Source organism: Apis laboriosa, unplaced genomic scaffold (genome assembly GCF_014066325.1).
Source record: "Apis laboriosa isolate Shangri-la unplaced genomic scaffold, ASM1406632v1 scaffold68_cov148, whole genome shotgun sequence".
Taxonomy (NCBI): domain Eukaryota; kingdom Metazoa; phylum Arthropoda; class Insecta; order Hymenoptera; family Apidae; genus Apis; species Apis laboriosa.
The window spans coordinates 5900997-5924494 of record NW_025224135.1 but is presented as its reverse complement, the minus strand read 5'-3'; the positions used below and the strand labels follow the sequence as shown (position 1 = coordinate 5924494).

At 32.6% G+C, this 23498-nt stretch overlaps 1 protein-coding gene and 1 long non-coding RNA gene across 5 annotated transcripts in view; both read left to right on the top strand.

The window, feature by feature from the left end:
* The window catches only part of LOC122718958 (neurogenic protein mastermind), a 221154-nt gene that overhangs the window by 65895 nt on the left and 131761 nt on the right, over positions 1 to 23498 (top strand). The window lies entirely within an intron of this gene.
* Positions 18447 to 20226, top strand: LOC122718960. The gene is made up of 3 exons (XR_006347488.1): positions 18447 to 18622; positions 19146 to 19532; positions 19878 to 20226. It is a non-coding gene; the product is annotated as an uncharacterized LOC122718960 (long non-coding RNA).

Below are 23498 nucleotides of genomic sequence, written 5' to 3'. Positions count from 1 at the left end.
GGGGGAGGGAGGAGTAACGAAACTGGCGTACGGAAAAAAAAGAGAAGGAGAAGAGAGAAGGACAGTCTCGGATAGAAGAGAAAGAGAGAAAGTTGGTGTACGCGTCCCTGGAAACAACGTACGGAAATAAAAGAAGAAAATAAAGAGAGATAGAGAGAGATAGAGAGAAAGAGAGAAAGAGAAGGAAAGAAAGAAAGAAAAGGAGAATAGGAAGGGAACGTGCACAATTTCACCGACGAACTGTTGCGAAGCTTCCTCGCCCTGCTGTTTGTCTCGAACCGATTCGGTGTAATCCGCCGTTCAATTTTCATTACCGCGATTTGTTTCTGGCCCACGTCACCTGTGCCTTCCACGATTTTCAGGGATTTTCGAACGGTCGTGTTCCATTGCGTTTCGATTTCGTTTCGACTGTGTTGGGTGAGATGGTTGCGAAGTACAGGAATGGAAGAGTAAGAGATTTTTTTTTTTTTTTTATTTATATTTTTTTTCGACCGAGAGCAAACGGGTTTTTTGGTAAGACAAAGAAAAAGAGGAGGATGAAGGTACGAAACGCGTCGAATGAAGGAGATTTAACCTGTTAACCCTTTGAGAGGCGTGGACACGAACGAGAAATGGACATCGACAATGGATCCTGAACGTGTTTAAAGTAAGAAGGATGGTTAGTGTGTTTTGCTCGTGGATTTTACGATGAAGATAATGAAACGTAATAGAAATTTTCCGGGTGAATGACATTCGGTTGAATTATGATGAGATACAATGCTGTTATATTTTTAAAATTGTAGGAAAATTTGTAAAATTTTTCAAAGGGTTAATTATATCATTTTTTCAGTCTTAAAGAAATAAAAAATACGAAGGTATATAAATTATCGTGTGGTATTTACAATTTATGTGACAATTTGGATTTTCTATTTAATATATTTGCGTTCAGAGTATATATCAATATTACTAATGTTCTTTTTTTTTTTTTTTAGCAATTTCTCTTTTATCCAATCTTTATCTCTTGTACCTGTTTTTATATTCATATATTATATAAATTAAAATTCGATTCAGTTTGAAAATTTTATAATAAATTTTAATAAATTTTATAAAAAAAGGAGATTTACAAAATAAATGATAATAAAAAATACAAAATTATAACTATATCGATAAAATTTATCACTTAATATTTTTTTATTTTAATAAATAACTATGACTTTATTTATTTCATACGAAGGATTTATTACAGGAAGTTTAATTTTTTTATATTCGATAGAAAAATGGAATGATTTGTACAAAATCAAATCACGTATTTATAACTTTAATCTAATATAATTATGTGTAACTAAGATTACATAATATAATTGTTTATCCACATTCATCACAATTGATATTCAATTCAACGAGCGACCGATATTAAACGTAATCAGTGCTTATTCAAACATACATATCATTTAAATAAGTAGATATTGCAAATTTTAATCGACGAATTCAATTTCAGTAAGTGATATATATATATAATTCATCTTTGTGTGATAATTGATCTTGATTTTTTAATCTATTTAAAATACAACTAGCGCAGCTTCTATCGGACAAAGTAATTTCTTGTAAAAAAAAAAAAATTGAAACATGAAACAAAAAAATAGATCTTGTGTAAAGTAAAATAATTTTTAAAATTTCCAAGTATTTGTGAATTTGCAAGAGACGTTTAATTCGTATTAAAAGAAGTCCCAAAAATTGATTTTGTGTCAAGTATTTTTATGCAATGTAATTTTTTTATTTAAATTAAACAAACAGGTCGTCTGTAAAATAATATATTTTTCTAAAATATTAAAATAAAATATCTATTTATTATTTATGAACAAGTTTCAATTTTTATCAAAAAATATTCCAAATTTATATCACGTATTATAATGTATATTTTACAAATATAATCATCGTTAATTTTCTTGTTATATTAAAATCATAGATAAAGCTAATATGATCTCTATAAAACGAAATAACTTCTACTATTATAACAACAAATTTAACATATATACAATAATACAGATCAATATTTATTAACAATTTTATTTAATTTCGATATTCCATTTGTTTAAAAAATTTTTAAAACCACAAAATTCATACGTTTATCGTAAAGAGAAAATATATATATATATATTTTTTGTTAGTTATTGTTTAAAGATCATGCCACACGATGAAATGAATCAACAGCGAGAGAGCAGCTTCGAAAGGTTCTCGATTATTCGAGAAACTTGGCACTTAGATCCTCTCAGGCGACGCCTTTTGCGCTCCCATTTCTTCGATGCACTTTCTTCGCTGATCTCCGTGAAAGTCGAGAGCAAATTACGCCGAAGCGAAACCTCGCCGTCGAATTAGAACCGTGCGGAACGTCGAATCTTTCGAAGAATTTTTCCGCTTTTTTTCTTGCCTTTCCTCGATGCTTTGTGATATAATTTTTATAATTATCATCTCTCTTAACTACTAACAATTCTTTAACATTTAGATTTTTTCAAACTTAAAAATTATCGAAATTTTTTTATATAAATTAATATTTTATGAATATTTTGATATATTTTTTGCATTTTTGTTGATGTAAAATTTCTATGAAATATTTATAAGAAAGATACATTGTCTTTATTATCATAATTTTAAAATTTCAAATATCATAATTTCAATTTTTGAATTAATATCAATAATTAAAGTTTAAATAAACATATTAGAAATTAATATAAACAATTTTATATCAGATTATTTTTCAGAACGTAAGCAAATTTTACGTGTTACGTATATAATTTTTTCTGGTTTGTTTTTAATGAAATAGATTCGAGTTAAGTCGGTTTCTCGTTACAATTAAATTTTACGGTTTATTATAAGCGTATAATCCTTCTTAATCTATTACAGTATCTAAATTAAAAACCACGCCTATATACCATCTCTTTAATTGCATTTGGAGACTAATCGTTAAAATTAAGAACCCTTTTTTTGCGCATGGTGTGATAAATTCGATGCTATATTATGTATCATAAAATTAATGGTCCGATCAGAGAAGTGTAACGTAAATTAACTTGTTTGGAACTTTCATGTATCTTTATACATTCTTTTTTAAAAATATTTTTTGATAGTTTCATTAAATTCAAAAATATATCATTATGTCATCTATAATATTAGTAGAAATAAAATTATGTAGTTTATGTTTAGGTTATCAATGAATTAGTTCATTACTTCCTTCTTCCTCTTTATTATTATAATAATTTTATAATTCTATAAACATTTAAATTTTTCCAACCAATTCGCAAAAGAAATATATGACCTGTGCCTCGTAATACAAAGTATACACACGAAGGCTTTGTTTGTAACAAAGCGGTAATAGAAGGATCGTATTCCAACCAACAACGTAGCAATTCTCGATTCGAAAGCTCGATATAGTAAAGAGAAAGAGAGAATACGAAGACAGAGGATAGATAGAGAGACGAAAGCGAAAGAAAGAGTGAGAGGAAGACAGACAGGCCGATCCAAAGGGCGAATTTGCAGCGGCCGTCACCTGCAATTAGGCGGACGGTCGCCACACAACAACACGCCAGTGCGCATGCGCGCTCACACGCCGCCGGACCAATGCTCCGTCGGTATATCGTCCTGCTTAGGGTTGCTCGCTACGGCTCAGGCAATTTCGGCTTTGTCATGGTAATTTCCCGCTCGCACGAAATAATACGACAACCAGCCAACTTGCTAGCGATTGTCAGCTATTTTTTTTTATATGACCGTGATTTTCTTCATTCCTTTGTCGAGACACCGATACTTTCGAAACTTAACTTTTTTTTAAAGAATTCTTTTGTGATGTATATACACAGAGGAAATAATAAATACTAAGTATAAGGTTAATATTACTATCATTGTAACTTCAATCATAGGAATTTTGCCTAAGAAAATAGTTTTATATTTTATTTTAATCTCTCATATAATTAATTTTATTTTGTTATATCTCACTTTTGAAATTTTTAAAATATTTCATATAAAAATTGAATAATTTTAAGGAAAATAATATAATGTAATTATTTTTTTCTTAAAAATTTTAAAGATTATATAAAAATTATGTCACTTATAATCAAAATTTTAATATAATATTATACGAAAATTTTGAATATATTTTTTTTAAATTATATAAAAATAATTTTGAAAGGAAAAAATTATTATTTATTATACATTTCAATGTTATGGATAATTGCAATAAAGTTAAGAGATTAATTGCAACTTACAGATGAAAATTAAAAATTTTTAAAGTTGAAGTGTAATATAATGTCATATAAATAAGAATAATATAAACTCTAAATATATTATGTAAATAATATAAATTATGAATATAAAACTTCAATTCATTTCATGAGATTTATACACGAACATTACGTTGTAAAATATTTTTATATTTTAACTGTTTGTTCCTCATCTGTAAAATAATGTATTTACTTCAAAAATAAATGCGTAAAATAAACCAAGTTATACATATATTTTCAACAATTTAAAGCACATATATGAAAAATATGTAATATGAAATGTAATATGAAAAATAAAATATACACCGCAAAGAATAGCTAAAAGGTAAACGTATTTCATTGCAAATGATTCCATAATATAATTATGATTTTCATACAAGCTGATTCGTTTCAAAAATTCAATTCAAAATTCGTGATTTTCTCGTTCGTTGAAAAATTTAATTTTACATACGTGTAAATCAAAAATTTCGAGAAACATTTAAAACTTCATTTAATTATAATTTAAAATACATCTAAATATTCTATTATTTTTTATTTCCCTCATTGTATCTACACCATTTTCCCTTACTTTAAATATTAAAAAAAAGAATTGGAAGGAAAGAAAATTAAGAAATCTTTAATCTCAAAATGATTGATTATTATTATTATTATTGAATAATATCTTTCTCTTTTTATTTTTCTTTTTTATATTATATTTTTATATTTTTTATAACAAAAAAATTATAAAAGTTAGGTTAAGTTCTTAATCTAAAAAATTTTGTTTTGCAAACAAGAAACAATTCGATACGCGAGTTATAGCAGCCGGCATCGATTAACCAGAGAATTTCGATTGACGTACTTAACCCGTTAATTAATTGGTTGCCAGTATGTAATTCAGCGCTTCCGCATTCTAGATCACTATTGTATCCCATCGCGGTGGCATTCTTGCCCGCATACCATTGGATGCCGCGAATGTTTCTTACACGCGCCGCGCATCATTCGATCGAGAGTCGAATTATATCTTCAAATGGGCAACGATCATCCGTTTGTTTGCTGCGTGGTAATAATACCGGACATAGTTCCATATTTTTAGAGAAAAATAAGTATATCTAATATTATATCTAACAATATAATAATTTATATTATTTTTTCTGATTTTAAATCGTGATGAAATTAACATATATTTTTGCATTGTTTCCTTTGTAGATCGTAGGAAACATGTACTGGAAGAAAAGAGTAAAAATATTAATCTAAGCCTTCATAATATTGGACGATATTGGTATCTGAAATTATGATACGAATATAATAAATTGATTCACGATAAAATTGAATTTCAATCTTGATTTTAATTTTAATATATGGAAATGGAAATGTATCAACCTACATGTTAAATTTCAATATTCTTCGACAATATTTGAAGAGGAAATGACTAATTTCTCTGCATATTGTCATCGAATGATCATTATAAATATCAGAAAAAATCTTATCGATCAATAATTCTCGTATCAGAATGATCAATTGGAACTTCACGTCTGATATATTTCGTAATTTCACAGACTCGAATGTCGATTTTGCACCGCGTATACAGACATTTTCGCTAGCAGCCAGTGTGAAAATGTATTCGGCGTGGCCGTCGCCAAAGCCTCGCCGATAGGATCGATAGACGCTAGAAACGCAGCCAGCCAGCCAGCCAGAGTAAGCCTCTGCATCTCCGGGTCGCCTGGAAACTGGCTGCGCGATTCTGTGTCAAAGCGATATTACCGCGTCTGGTAGTCTTCACGATATACCGAAGCCTAAACTATCAAATTAAAACAATAGATTAATTTTACCAATTAATAAATTGATATAAATTCATAGTAATATTAGGCTACTTCAAATTTATTTAATCAAAATTCTATCTTCTATTTTTTAAGTAATATCCCTGTACATTGAAAGTAAAATGAACCGTATGAGGGACCCCACCCGTAAGCGCCTGATGTAGAGGCCGCGATACTAGCGCTAATCTGGCGGAACTTGAGTAAACTATTGTTGGAAATTTGTATTGCTATTGAAGTATGGAAATTTGCAACGCTCTTTTTGGAAAAAATTATTAATGTGATGTCAATTTAATAGTAAATAATTAGATCTAATATACTATTGAATAGATACGATTAATTTATTTGATTATGACTTAAAAAATCTTATATATCTTAATTCAGAATTTTGATAAAAGCAAATTTATTCTGTTTATTATTAGTAGTATAGATTTTTACATTGATTTTGAACTAAGTATAATGTATTTACTCATTATTCATGAATTATGTTTCGAAAGATGCAACATATATGCTAGATCTTGTGTATGGATCACTATTTCGTCTGCAAATCGAGACGATTCCTCGAAAGCGACCGAACGAAACTTTCTCTCGGCAAAACGAAAGGGCAGGACGAGTCCACCTGAACGATTCTATCGAGCCAAGGAAATCGTGCCTTCGCCATCGATCGAGAAACCTAGCCACCTAACCAGGGACGTTTCGTAGTCGTTGGCAATCAATCGGCTGTTCAAACGGCTGGAACATGTTCTTTTCTCCCTTGTTCCGGGGTGATGTAATCCGGGCCACGGTTCCAAGTATTCTCTAATCGTCTTAGCATAATCGATTCATGCGAATCTGATGCGTCAAATCGAAGGAGGACAAAACAGATCACGTTTATTAAACGCAAATAAAGTCGTCCACGACTGTTTACTCGTGCCTGTTTAGTAATGTAATCGTTTAATCGACGATAGAAAGTGGGCAGCGAAGAAGGTGACGAAACTCATGGAAATGAGAGACCTGTCCGACTGGCGAACAATACCGTCTGTAGAATCGCGATCTCCTAGCTGACCGAACCGAAATCAAGATCGAAGCTTTCCTTTCCGGTCCCCAATACCGTTACTGAACGGCGACACGAAAAGTGATCGATGGCGCATGCGCGGAGAAATCGTTCGCTTCTCGAAAAGTCTTTTGATAACTTGGTCACTGAATTTTTTATAATAGGAAGAGATTATTTTTTTATTTGTATGCTTGTATTTCGATGTTTTAATTAACAATAAAAAAAAAGGAAGAAAAAGTAGAATTTTAGGTTACATTTGATGAAACATGGAAAGTTTTACGTAGAATTATTTGAACTCGTGTTGATTTATATTACAAATTTTAAATATCGTTAAAATTTTAATAAATAGAAAATCTAATGAGAAATTTTTTTTTTTTTCTTTATTGCAGGTGAGTACAATGTGAATCTTATAAACTACTCTGCAAATTTATCGGTAAGCTTTACACTTCTTAATAGTTTTAAACTTCTCGTCGGAATTTATAATCATCTTTATTAAAAAATCTAATTTGCTTTAATTGACCACCATGTTCGTAACCAATTTGTGTATCACTATAATTATCCGTTCAATGCCAATTACTATCGAAGAAACGATGTTTCTCAAGTAGCCAATCAACACCCACTATCTTCCCTCGTTTATAATAAAATCACCAAAACCTAACCTCTAATTACGTACAACGAACAATATACGCTCGCCATCATAAACCGCGCGTAATACACTTGCAAGTGTGTCACCGTGAACCGTTAAAGGGAACGATGATAATTTTCGACGTTTATCGTAATAAATTGAATGGGCCAATTAAACTGTCAGGGGCATCGAGGCGAGGTGGATCGAGGGATTTGCGAGGAAAGGAATACATAGGTGGACGATACGTTCCTACACGTTAAATCATCTGCTTCGACAGAGCGTTTCATATATCTGGGAATTGCTCGTGCGCCGAGCAACTTTCGCAATAGTGAGAGGCGTGTGCCGTTGCACGCAGCTTTTGATCTCTACGTAGAGAGGCAGCGGTTCTCGTGTCACCGTTGCGTAGCTGCTCTTTGGGCCTTCGTCACGCATTTGCAATCCCCGCTACGTCTACTACACACGGTTGTTACAAAAATTCTTGTGCAATACGCGGGTCACCTAGAAACTGTACCGAGAATTGTCTCTCGCCACGATACACTGTGCGAAGAGAATTTCTCGTAAAAAAATTAAAGATGAAAAATTAAAGATACGGGAAATGTGCATAAATTTAATTAAAAATTTGTCGATCATAAAAATGTATATTATAAATTATATTATATAAATATTTTTTTTTACATTATTAACACTATTTAATTTTTTTATTTACACTATTATTAACACTATAAAAAATGAAATCAAATGAAATCAAATGAATCAAATGAAAAAAGAATAAAATTCTCCAATAGGATTTCTATCGTGATCATCGATAAATTTCTTCGTTACTTCCTCTTTCATTTGTTTAAAAAAAAAAAAAAAAACAACAAAAATAAAGTCGTCAACTTTTTCAATCAAATCAACAACACTACCTTTTCAAACGACAATGATCTAATGCGCGATTACGATCCCCGTGCCAATCTCATTCTTCGCCGATTGTTCCTCGTACCTTTCCAAACGCTTTCACCCTCTCGCTTTCCGTTCCAATCACCGTTTCTTCCGGCTGCATCCGTGATCAGGATCGATTCAGACCCAACTGAGAACCGATTAAATACTACTACTGCAATCGTCGTAAAATCCGTGGACAAACAGTCGTTGCAGGTGTGTCTCCGCATAAGCGCACGTGGATAGGAAAACACAGCGGGTGTTTTCGTCTCGAAAACAAGTTCGACAAAGTTCCAGGAACGTGTCCACGAGAGGAGAAGAGACGAGAGAGGATCACGAGGAATCTCACTTTCTCTGGCAATTCGTTATCGGCCAAGAGACGGATTATCGTGGAAAATAAAGGAACGCCTTTCTTTGAACGCGACGATCTTTCACTTCCTGTCTGCGTCGAAAGAAAGCGACACGCCGTTGCAAAATCATTGCAGAACAAACAGAACGGCCGTGACTGAAAACGAAACGAGCATGAGGTGATCTTGTGTCCTCGAGCTTCTTATTCGAGAAGATTTTAGACTCGTGACGCGTTTATGAAGGATTATGAAGGAAAATTAATGGGGAATTTTTGTGAATTAAGTCGAAAGTCTTTTTTTTTGTTACTCGATGTTGAAAAAGGAATGTTAAAATATTTACTTTTTGTAATTGATCATTTATTTTGAAAACTTTGAATTAAGAATGCTTTTCTTTTTTTTTTCATATTGCAAAATAACAGATCGATCGTAGTTTTCCCGAGAAATAAAAATTTTCAGAAATAAAAAATATATAATAAACCTACATCGAAAGGAAAAAATTTCGAGATATTTGAACATTTTTGAAAATCGAGGTATATTTCATAAAATTGATTCGGTAAAAGAGACTTGAAATTCAATTGTCACTAGAACGATCTAGTGATCTCTAGATACTAATTTTTGCATTACTCGTGTCAAAATACATATAAATATAGAAAGATTGATTAAAATATCATAAGTCTTAGTTTGCCAATTGGCAACTAACTGGGAAGCTTGAAAAATAACATTCATCATTATTCAATGATTGTCATGTGATTCTTGGTAACTGTCCTTTGTCCATCCATCCTTTTGCCTTTCACTATTGTTCAATAACTTCTTCCAAGATCTCGCCTTTTATTTTGCTCACATACCTCGATACCAGCAACGTGTTTTTGTACAGAATCATCCCCGAGCCAGAGGGAATCGTGGACTCGCGGCCACAATAAGCCGCTCTGTTGTTGATAAATACTTTCCATTTGTTAGAGCCGCGGGAAAGTCAAGCCGATGTACGATACGAGCGGCGCGATTCGACGCAATCGTTTCTATATGGGAGATGGATGAAAGCATTATGTGCAATTGCTCGAAGGGGGAAGAAAAACTCGCGATTCCTGGAGACAGGGTTGACGAATCGGGAACGTACGTTGTATCGTGTGTTATTTATTGCATTGATTACTCATCTGGCACAGTTGAAATATTTTATTTTTAATTATTAAAGGTTCGTCGTTAAATTTTAACAATTCGATGTCTATTCGTTTCATTTATGATCACCATTTCCATTTTTGATTCCAGGAAAAAATTAATAATATAATTTGGTAAAAAGGTACTTTCAGTTACCAGAGTTAATTCGATGTTTCAATTATTCTACGCTTTTTTTTTTTTCAAAATTTTAGATTAATTGCCGCTACATATAGCAAATTCGTTTAATTGTTAAAAAAATTAAATTGCTAAAGCCATTCCATTGTTTGCTGGAAGCAAACAGATTCCAGGTCAAATTCAACCCGGTTATTCCCTAAAAATACAGTCGGCTTAATTCAAAAACAATGTTTTATGTCCGCTTGACGCGCGGATCACACACCCCGTTTTCAAATTTCGCATTCGCATTCGCGCATTTATCTTGTTTTAGAACCAGAATCGAAACGAACAATTGGATTTTCGCGCGTAATGCATCGGCCATTGGCGACAGCTTTTAATGGCGGCGTGCTACGCGTGAAATATTGTTGCACATTACCCCGTTAAATATCCGCAGATCTTGTTTTCAATCTTCTATCTTAAAACTGATTCCACGTGAAGATAACCGTGAAGATAAACTCACGAAGATAACCGTGATTGTCAGTAACTTACGTAGATGATGATTCAACTCACGATGAATCATCGAAGAGACGAAAAATTTTACGAATTACGAAATCAATTTGAAAAAGAAAAAGATTTATATATCTGTTTTACAATTTTTTAATTCAAATTTGACTTTCAAATGTCGAATTTTTAGTATTTGAAATCTAAATTTCTTATTTTAATATTTAAATATTTTTGTTTGAAGATTTTCGATATTTTATTTTATGAATTTTTAATTTATATAAAGCATAATAAACATTGCAAGAATCTAAAAAGGAAATATCGCGTTGTGAGTATAACGTTTGATCTGTTGAGATTCGAGCGTGTCGTAGGAGGGCGTTCACGGTCCGCACCCTTTTCGCTGGAATTCCATTTGGAATTCGTCCCCTGGAGAAAGTGAAATGCGAGTTTCTGCAGCGAGACAAAATAAAACAACGTGAAAATGTACCGCGTCGACAATGGGACGTGGACAATTTACAATGACGAACGGCTCACCCTCAAAAACTGAAGATAAGCATCGAAAATCAAAATCAAACCGATCAAAATTATTTTAACATAACATACGTATCTCATATAAAATATCATTCTCGTTGGATTAATCCTAATAATAAAAGACGGATGTTTTAAAAAGAATAAATTATATAGATGATGTTCATCTAAATTTCAAATGGAAAATGTATTAATATTGATTGCTATTTAAACTGAAAAATCCTTATATTGATGTTTTTATTATTGCAAATTTATTATCGTAATTTTTTTTAATTAAAAATGATATCAAGATGATTTCGATAATTCACAGAGCATTGCGGAAATATGACGAGAGAAGAAAGATGATGATTTCCCTGTCGATTTTCGCGGCGATTATAACCCGTGACTGGAGTAATGCTAGGTCGAGATAAATCGATCCTCGCACCCTGAAATATTCACGCTCGTATCAAAGTACGTAGACTGGTGTGGTCTGCGGTAATCTTGTCGATGTAGTGCGCGCATAGAGACGCCTTGCTGCAAAGCCCTCTCCTCGCTCCTAGCTTTTACAGCGGACGCCGAACTGGGACGGAACTTAATTGAACCCGGCTGAACATTATCGAATGTACAAGCTTCCGACCGATACGTGCCTTCTTTCGCGACAGGATAATGCACGCAGTTTGATTATACTATCGCGATGAAATGAAATAGTTGAGAATTATTACGCTGCACTTCAGAATTATTGCCGGTACTTCTCTAGATTCTCTAATAATACGAATATTTTGATTCTTTTAGTATTAAAAAAATAGATTTATGTCGAACGTTTATAGAAGTTCAAGAAATAATAGAGTTACAAAAAAAGAAAAAAAAATAAATAAATAAAAATTGTATACTTTTTTTTGCATCAAAATTACAGTCGCATTTGAATGAATTATTTATATAGATCCAATTAAAAAAAAATATTAAAGTTTCCTCGTTATTTCATTTATATTCAATACTTCAAGGAGCTCAAAAAATAAATTGAGTCGAAAAGATAATTTCGTGATATTTATTTACCGTGATATTATTGTACCTGTTTCAGAATCCTAAAAGTACGTCGACTTTATCTTCTAGACCGATTTTACGACCTCACTGTATCTCGTCCATAGACTATACCGTGGAACATAGAAAGTTAACCGTGAGCGCGGGAAATTTCAATGGGCCGGATAGCGGCACAAAGGCACAACGCGACTTTTGCACAATGTATAAGTATGCTAGGTGTGTAATCGCGCGTCCCCAGGGCGAAAGAGAATCGCGAGCGATACGGGACGGTCGTTTGTTCAATAAACATGCACCGGCCGGCTCTCGTCACGGCGCTCAGGGCTATTATACTTGCCGATCGAGGTGTTAGAATAACGTTGAAACGATGGTAAAACGATGTCGATGAGTTCAGTCCGGTGTCACGCTTACGCAATGTTAACCAGCCACAAGAAAAGCAGAATACAAGCTTTCCAGCCCGTGAGGTCGATTCGTTTGTCTCGCAATCGGTCTATCGTATTATCAGCAAAAGCTTTAACATCAACGAAACGCATTGACGACTTATTTCGTGATTTAACGATTTCTCGCTTTGTATTAGACTAGTCTTTTAGAGAATATTTGCGACTTTTTGATATATTTATAGGAAAATTGAAGATGTAAAAATATATAGAAATTGTGATGGAATGATTTTAATCTAATCATCTTTGAGAGAATATTTGTAAATAATTACTAATATGCTTTTTTTAATTTCTAATTCTTTACAAAGATATATTTATAATGCACAAAAAATAGATAAATTTTATAACTTACTGAGATTAATAACTTTCTTTTCGTTGCATAACCTCAAAAAGGCTGATAGATCACGTTTCTTCCTAACATGAAACATCTTGTACACAATTGAAATTTGTGCACTAAAATGCTAAAAAACTCTTTCATTTACACAATTATTCTATCACGAATACACATAAAAGTCAATATCCTATCTGCGTATCGAAATCCTTACCGCAAACACGTAATCCATTCCATCTTATTGTTATATCTTAACGCGGACGATTCGATGAACAAAACCTTGGTAAAGCAGGCGTTAAACACAGTGATGGTAACACAACCTATTTTCACGATCGTGTTCCCGAAGAGACTGAGAAGCCTATTGTGAAACCGCCACGGTAAAGTCCGCTAATTTAGCGTCGGTTAATCGCGACTAATCGTTACTCTCCTAACCTGATGCAACAACGAGACAACGAACAACGATCCAGGCGGCGAGATCGCGAAACATTCTCGCCATTTATGCGTGTTACATCGATGTGACGATGCATAATTCATGTATTGTTATTACTGTTATTAAGATTATTGGCGGCTTCCTTGGCCGGGGTTCAACTTGGGTTCTCGTTGAAAAATCGAATTGATCGTAAGACATCGTGATTAGGGTTTTAGACGGTCAGGGATGGGTAATTACTAGATTATTAAATCTCCACCTACGCACACTAGAAATCTCCAGAGTAATGACTTCTTATACATCCTACGCGTGTATGTTGTATGGTCGAGATGAGAACGAATTTTTCGTTCGATATGTACTCGCTGCCGTTGCTCGCCAGAGATGCGATGGAAAATTTGAAACAGTAAGAGATTGAACAGATATACTTCACTTTTCTGGAAAATTGTCAATTTTAATGCCAACAATAAAATTGATAAAAAAATTGATTTCATAATGAAACGATAAAGGAAAAAAAAATACAAATGATTTATACAAGATATGATTGTTGTTAAAAACTTTTGAAAGATTTTGTTAAAACTTTTGAAAGATAGAATTTAAATAAAATTTGAATGGAATAATTTGTCTCGTTTACTTCGTATTCCGTATTGTTCATGTATGAGTCTGCAACATATCAGGTAAAAGTCAAAGTCGCCTCTTACATTGGATTACGAAATAAGAGGTCACCTATGACGTCATTCACTATTGGTAAATGGCCTTGGTTGAAGAATTGATGTTAAACGTAAAGTAGCCGAAATATTTGAATGTAGGCTTAACAAAACCTATACGCCACCATTTTTGCGCATGAATAAGGATGTTAATACTTTTTCGGAACAGGAAAGTATCATTGTTTTCTTAAAATGAATCATCTGTTCCGTTTTTGTCAATCCCGTTATTCACGTCAATCATTCTGCAATATATTTTAAGAGGGAAAGAAAAAATTTTAATAGAATTTCGAAATTGAATACTTAATGATACACACTCTTTGTTATACACAATCCATTTTGAACGATATGATACATTTCGGTGTTAAAATAAAGAATTTTTCAAAAAATGGCTTCAAAAATGATTCATATTTTTAAACACGCGAATAAACTTGCTAATATTTCAATATCAAAAATAACAACAATTCACGCGAACTCGGATGACAAATCAAAATCGTTCGAACGAACAACGCGTGTTCCAATGAATTTGTATTCTATCTGAATAATACATGCGTAGCATGATGACAACAGCGAAAAAATAGTCATCTGTTTGATTATTCTGGGATATTCGCGAAAACACGAACCGGTCGATACCAAACGTTAAGTGTAATATCCTATGCATGTAGAATTTCGTATGACGCGCGAAAATTGCTATTCAGAGGGCGACAAATTTTGTTTTTTCTATTTTTTTTTTTTTTTATTTTATTGCGGTATCCTCGGCCCCAACGAAACGACCGCGTTAATTTTTCGCTTGCCTTTTGCGGTTGATGGATACGCCGGCCATATGGTCAGGACATGCTGGATTTTCATGAAAGTTCAAACGCTCGTTTTTCTCTTTTGGGATCCTTCAGAGCCTCTTCCTGCCAGCGTTTTCTGCTTTTTTTTTTTTTATTTTTATTTTTCATTTCCTCTTTTTTTCGACGTACAATGCGCCGTTGGAACATTGTAACAACGAGAACGGCGCAACGTGTATATTTTTATGTAATTTATGTAGTAACTTGAATCCGTAGCGAGACTCTGTGGAAAGCTTGCTACCTTCGACGATGAAAATATAATATTCTTACGCATTCAATGCGTAAGATACGCATTTGTTATTTACGAAAAGTGCTTTAAATATTATTATTTCGAAAAAATTTCCTTTCTTTTTTATTTTGATAAAAATTTCTTAATTGTCATTCAATAAATCTATTGGTGGAAAGAGATTTGTACAAAATTTAGTGAATATGTGAATTAAGAATCGGTCGAGTTGGCTTTCAAAAAATTTTTATTGTTTATTTATACGCGTTTCGTTCTGCGTTTATTTTGTAAAACCATGGTTTACACATATTGGATTTATTCCACGGTTGCAACGAGAGCACGAAAATGTAAAATTTTTTCGGTGCACGTAAAACGATACCATTTAAAGTGTGCCACATTGTTACTAATAACAGTGCTATTATCTACATATTAAAAAAAATTTTGTTCTTTAGGAAAGAACAATGAAACTTTCTTTTCTATCTACTATACCTTTCATATCTTCCTCATTCAACCAAACTGGAAAAGTAATTTTAGTAAAAATTGCAATAAAATGGAATTTCATACTTGTACAATAATTTTGACAGTTCTTTTATTATCTGAAAACTACATTTTTTGATATTTTATTATTTATAAAAAATCATGGCCACGATGTATAATATTGCACTATATTCATATTATGTATAGATTCAAAAGATTTTCTATGTTTTTCTTTATTCTATGTTTCTTTAATTGTTTGCCAATAGAAAAATAAAAAAATTTTTATATTAAGTTGCAAACATAAAATACTTTTATTAAATAAAACATAAAATACTTTTATTTCGTTATGACATTAAATAAACATATTACATGTTAAAAAAATTTAGTATCAAGAATTAATTTTCAAAAAATGTTCTATATATATCTTAACATCTTGCATATAGAACTAACAATATATAATAGTTGCAGCAATAAAATACTCGACCAAGATACGGTTTAATATAGTCATCTATTGTATTTCAAAATATTCCTCTTATCTTCTTTTCAAAAAGAGAAGAATAAAAAAAAGAAATAGAATAAAAAAAGGAAAAAAAAATAAAAAAAAACAGAATTTTCGAAATCTTCCACGCAAATCTTCATATTCATCCAGGAGCAACAAAAGAACAAATTCAAATTCTTCGATATTTCGAGCCGCTCGTCGCTGATCTGTCGCGTCGATAAAAAGAGATCGAAAACGACAACCGGTGCGGTTGTAATGTTGTCGGTTTATTGGTCGCTCGTGAACGTTGTAAGGTTTGCGTGCTTGTATCAACGCCCACGGCGGCCTAGGTGACGACAACGTTTCCGATATATCGAAGTTGAGACGTATCTTCATATTAACCGCCCACGCGAAAAATCGTTTCCATTGTTCAGCAGAGTATCGCATTAATTCGCGAACTCGTATAGAATAATTGATCTACCCACGATGAATCGCATGGTTCCTCTCCTTAATTACACGGACAGCCATTCTGATCTGCTCATCATCTTCATTCGTCGTACCCAGGTTTTGTATTCTTTAGCTCTATCGATAAAACTGTTCGATCGAAAAAGACGTTACGAGTTTGAATTATAGTTTACTCCGTAATCCGTTTCTTTTCCTATTCTCTTTTTAAGAAAGACAAAATCGTTTGTTTCTTTCGATATCTTTTTTCGATTCTCATAATTTTAAAATTTAAAATAAATTTCAAATCAAATTATTCAAATAACGAATTGTTTATTATTTCTAAATGTATTCTCCCGCTCTATTTTGTTTTATTTTGTAATCATGATTACATGTAAAATTCACAGTTTTGCATGAACTTCCGATCCCTCTGGTGGCATTAGCCCGATTATACGAGAGAACGCAATACGCATGCGCAAATATGTGTGTAGAAGAACGAAGTTTCGCGAAACCGGTGCCACTTCAGCCCGGAAAACGATTATTAGTACGGGACACGCCGCCACTTTGTATGCGTGGTTCGTTTCGAGAGGGAAAGTTATGTTATTTTCGGATATCGTCTCTCATACTCACCTGGCACACGTTTTGCGCGAAAGTCTTCGTAACGCTTTGATGCTTTGTCGAAGCGCTTAATCGCTGTAACTCGAGATACGTAGCGTTTGGAAACGCCAATGGATGGCTATGCTCGAACGAATGTGCTTGTGCAATGTTCAACTACTTTAAATTGTAGAAAAAATTTGCTTAGAATTTTGGGAGAAACTTATTTTCGAATAAAGTTTACTTTCAGATTATTTGATAATAATACAGTAATATAGTAATACAATAATACAGTTAAGTAGCGGATAAATTTTTAGGTTAGTTTGTGTGAAAATTTGTGTGTAAACACGAAGGTTTCTCTTATTTTTATATTTATTTTATTCTTAAATTAAAAAATTCTTTTAACAAGAACTAAAATCGCATACACAAACCTTGTAACGAAAACGCTAATTTTAAAATTAAATCGAGAAATACTTGAAATCCAACTAAGGCGAAAGTAACCACAAAATCGCAAGAGTTAATCGCTACGTTCCAAGAAAATCGCAGTCGGTTCCTTGGGTGTCGTACGACAGAACCGACAGTAGCCTTCTCTTTCCGAGGATGGTCATGCACGGTGAGTTTACGATCAAGAAAGGAACGAGGGAAAGAGAAGAGGAGGATGTTTTATGTATTCGTTGCACGAACGCCGTTTATTGTTACACCACACCTAACGGCCAGACCCGAAATTGATGACAATTGCGCGCTGGAAAGGAACACGCCGCGGATGAATCATCTCCCGCGTTCTTTTCCTCCCTGTGCCCCGACCTCTTTGTCTTTTCTGGGACCAATGACTCGACCATGTACCAGAATTAACCGTGATTTCTCCGGAAGACAGGATCGAAAACGTCGGCTCTATTTAGTCTTGTCATCGTATGTCAATTATGCGAATCTTTTTTGGATCACTTTAATATGGTATGTTAGTTTTGATTATTTTTTTCTATCATTAATCTTCTCATAAACATATCGTTTTTTAGTTGCAAATAATTTAACCGCAAAGAAATTCAAATGCATCAACTTTCTAACAAACATGTAAGGGATTAATCAGAAGATCGACACGTAATTAAAATCAAAGTCAACTATATTCACGAAACTCTTTTAAACCAAGTATGTATTAAAATTTTTTCCATGCTTACACTAGCATGATATTTATCAGACGCAAGAAAATCGAGATTTTGCTTTGCACAAAGATAGATAGGTCAATGATGTGCCGTATCGTGTTTGCGTCTCGGAAGAAAGAACAGGAACATCTACGAAAGAAGGTGAAATGGACTAGCGTGGAAGGAAAGAAAAGAGAACTTGACGATAGTTGGCGCGATGATACGATCTCTCATCAGCAATATGAAGCTAACAAAGCTCGACTGTACTTTTGGTAACCAACAATATGAGGCGTCGTCCCTTTGCTCCTTTCATCGTGCAATTTCTGCCTTTACTTCGATCAAAGAGAACGATTCTCCCGGACAGTTCGGCTTGTTTCGAGTTAGATCGGATTGAGATCGTTCGAGTGTTTAGACACTAATCAACATCTCAAGCTTCCTAGCTTTGATTCCCTTTGCTTGATCCTGAATGCCTCAAGTAGGATGATATAATCAGATGTATCATAATCTTTTTTTTCATATAATCATTTTTTTAGAATTAAATTCTTTAAACATTAAAAAATACTTAATAATACGTATAATAAACTTTTATAAAGATTCGCAAAGTACATAATTTTAATTTAATATCGCATATACGATTCTCTTTCAAAATTTTTGATCTCTTCAGATTAACTTGTCAAAGCAATTAACAAGCTAAAAGATAAAAATAATCATCCCAATTACGCGACGTTTCATCGACAGAAAAACTAGATGTCATTTTGCAAAAAAAATCTGCTCTCATTTTCATTTTTTTTTCAGCTTCCTTTATTTGAGACAAAAGCACGTTTGCCACGGAAATTCGACAGCGATTCCGATTAAAAAATTACGTTCGACTGGCAACGCCGATAAATATTTTATCCCAGATTAAATGGAAAATCATGTTGGCCGGTGCCCATTGTGCAATCTACGATCCTTGTTCACTTTCGCGTTGTCGTCACCGTGCTCGTCGTCGTCGGCGTCGTCGTCGTTGTCGTCGTCGTCATGATTCCTGGTGTAGAAATCTCTCTTTGCCCGTTTCCTCTTTGTCCTCGATCGACGATTCCCGAGGTCCTTTAATAACGACCATCGGTGATTTATCGACAACGCCACGAAGAGTGGTCCGCCGCAGCACCAGATTCCCAGATAGATGGACACGGTTGGGAACAGGTATAAGTACATCGACCTCCGATCGATTTTATCCCGTGCCTACGGCTTTTCCTCCATGACCGCCTTCCGTTTAACATTTTCATTTCATTTCGGTGATTCGATTAACTCATTTGCATCACAGGTAAAAATTAAAGATGCATTCTTATGTATCACTGTGAAATTTATTGATCTGATTTAATCTGATAAATTACGACGTAATCTCGTTAATAATATTTAATCCCTGTTTAAGATATACAAGTAAAATGTTAAATGGATATTATTATCAATTATATATTATACATTTAATATACTATATTAATTATATTAACAATTTGGCCGAACCTTATATTATATATCTTGTTTCAGTTGGCTATGTAATAAAACGACGAAATAATGATGGTGCATCAACTTTCTCCTCGCTTTCAAATCATTCCTAATTGAACCAGAACAAACTCTAATTGAAAGTATTATCGAGTAAACAAAAAGGAAATATCCACTTCCGCATCCTGAACTTCCGATCGCATGGAATCCTCATTAGACACGTGGCGAAATGGAGAAAAGAAAATTCCTTTTCCCCTGTATCCGGAAACTGGTCAAGGGAATCCCAACAGAAACGATATCAGTGATCTTCACGTGAAATTTTCCTTTGTCAGATGTTAATCAGCTATTCGATTGATCATAACGATCGCATAAAATGATGATAATTAGAAAACGATCGAAAATCCGAACATTCAACCTATCTATGATCCCTATTTAAAGAAAAAATTGAATTTTTATCTTTTAATTATATTAAATTTGTTTAAATTTTTGATGAATGCATCATGAAAATAATAAAAAAATAATAATATATTGATATTGAGAAAATTTCATTTGAGAAATATTAAAGAAATTTTTTGTAAATTAATATTTTTTATTTTAAATTAATATTCTATCAAATTTAAAATGTTCCTTTTTCTTTTATTTCTTTATTTTTAAAATATAATTTATATATTTTCAAAAATATTTTGATATGGAGTATTTTTAAAGAATATGCACTATTTTTTCATGTAGTATTTGTAGACAAGAGAAAGTCTAAGCGGGCTATCCTTTCATACATGAAAACCGGAAATTAGTAAACTGTTGCTTCATGTAGCAATGATTACAATTACTCCCGTACGTTTGTCAGACTCAACAAAACAATGAAAATTTTGCATGGTGAAAGCGACTAGTACTCATTGACTAGAAGTACCGGATGTACTTACATTCGCATAGATTCTACGAGAGCTATCGTTCCGCGATTTTGATTATGAAATATATTTTTCAAAATTCCATTTCATTCCACGTGCCTTTATATTTTAAGAATTATATTATAATTCGATACATAAAATAGATTCATAAATATAAATATAAGTATAGTCAAATTTGACTAATTTTATTTCAAATGAATTTAACATTTTCAAATAATTTTCTAAATTTTTAAAATTAACTCAAATTTATTCTTTCTATATAATATCTTATTCTTATATAATATTTATATAATTAACTTTGATTAAAAAAACAAAACAAAGACGAAACATTTCTTAGAATTGTTAATTTGACATAACCTATTCAATTAGCAAGACTCTAATTGTATTCTTACTCTTACTCTTATATAATTTCTTATTTCATTAACCTATACAATCAAGAAAAAAAAGAAAGAAAAGTCCATTTAAATCTATATTAACGTTCTATAATAATTCAGTAGCTTGTTAAAATTTTCACATCAATTTCATCGAAACGAAAATCGTCTCGCGAAAAAAAACAAACGTACTTATTCAGTTCATAAATTGCAGATCTGCGCATGCACCTGCGCGAAGAAACTTCGCATGAAGCTTGTACGCGTCGCGCAAAGAGGAAAGTCACGACTTGGTCGTGGGTGGCATGGACCATTTGAACGTACAATGCGAATGCAGTCACGCTGATACGCGTCGCATAAACGCTCTAGGTATTCTCTGTATATACACACATTCACCTTTGTATATAAACTTATAGAGGAAACAGGTTAGAGAGCCACGAGATGGCGCGCATTTACATAGTATACGAAGGTATACGTTTTCACGCCGATTCCACCGGTAGTCGTTGATGGTGGCAAAGTAATAAGAAGCGGCTTAGTCGACAGATTGCCTTTTCGTCCCGTGCCGCGTAATAGTGGCTTCTTTTCCTAACCTGACACGGCTTCCTTCGATCTTTTCTGAGGAGAAAGGAGAATCTCTTTGCTATTGGTCCTCTTCTTCAGAATCGCTTCACAACGATGTCGAATAATACTTTCACTCTCTCTTTCCAGTGCTTTCCTTTGTGCAATTGCCACGAGGATATTTTAACAATACTGTTGATCACAGGAAGATCGTGATTTATTTGTTTAGTAGATTGTGAATTATTTCTAAATAAAATATGAGTCATATGTGTTTTCAGTGATAGTGTTTGTATGTGACTATGTAACTGAATAAATAGATGATTTGAGGTTAGGATCAGAAGCTACATAAATCGTAAGTAAATCGATTAAAATTGGATTGCCTCTTAAAAAAAGAGAATGTTTTAAATTATTTTAGTATGAAAGTTTAATCTTGGAAAAAGAAATATACGATAAAAGTTATACACATAGCTCCAAGATATATTTTATACTATATTATTTAATGTTCTTTTAATTGTATATATGAAACGATTTCATGTGTAAAATTTTGTTTGTGATAAATAGTATATCAGTTTACATGTAATTTTCAATAGCGGAAGATGTTAATATTGGGTTAGAAAATAGCTATTACTGCACATTTATTTTTTATTTTGTACTTTGATTTTCGTTTATAACAATTTAATTATTAAATTGCGAAAGAATATACATTTACTATATACTGTTCTGAATTTTTATAATGGTAACGAAAATTTTAACTTATTCCACTTTTTTCTAAGCTTTCCACTTTTTTCTGTCATTATATATATTCTGTCTACAATTTTTTTTACACCAGTAGGTACAATTTGTAAATATTTATAAGATTAAATTACACGACTGTATGTATAGAAGGAATAGGAATAGTTAAATAATAGTTGCGTAGATTTATTAATAAACAAACCACGTGATTATACGCAACTACACATGCAACTACTCTTAAATCTTAATCTGTGATTCATTTGATGATATCAAACATCTTACAAAATTTGTATGTCTTCATTTATTTATTTTTTTTTTGTTTTAAATAATTTCCATTGAAATATTATTAGATTTTATAATCATATTGATAAAAAATTTCATAATTTTCATTTAAATTTATAAATGACGCACTCGCTCTATATTTTATGCTACTTTACAATTATTCTTTTTTTTTTATCTTAAGATCAATTAGGCTAATTTGGACGGACTTCAAAGAACTAAGGAAAACAATAAGTTGCCTTTGTTTTTTCGCGTTGAATTAACCAGCCGCGACGTTTGATGGTCGAATAACCCAGTTTCGCGGTTCAGTGACCAACGTTTTTTGGACAAATGCTGAAGATTTACACGTTTTTAATCTTCATATCTCTTTAATACTTTAATATAATTCATAGATTTTATTAATTTCATTTTTTAATTCCAATTAAAAATGATAATTTCCTTTTATCAATGAATATCAATGAATAATTATATATCAATAATCGATGATTTAATATCAATTGAGTATGATCCATGTGTAATGATAATCGTGTATCGTACTCGAGGCATCGGGCAGGGAACATGAGGCAAGTAGCGAAGAGAATTGGGCGCGGATGCGAAGGATCGAAAGATTGCATTGCTGATACCGCGTGTTCGACACGCTGCGGAACACGTGTACCGATACAAGTCGAAGATCATCCGCATAGGACATCTTTTTGGGCATGCGCCGTGTGGACATTGCAAAATCATTCGGGTTTCGAACTTTCGATTATATTAAAATTTTTTAATTTTATAGTAATTAAACGAAACAAATTAATTAAATGTTATAGATTCTAAAAAAAATAATC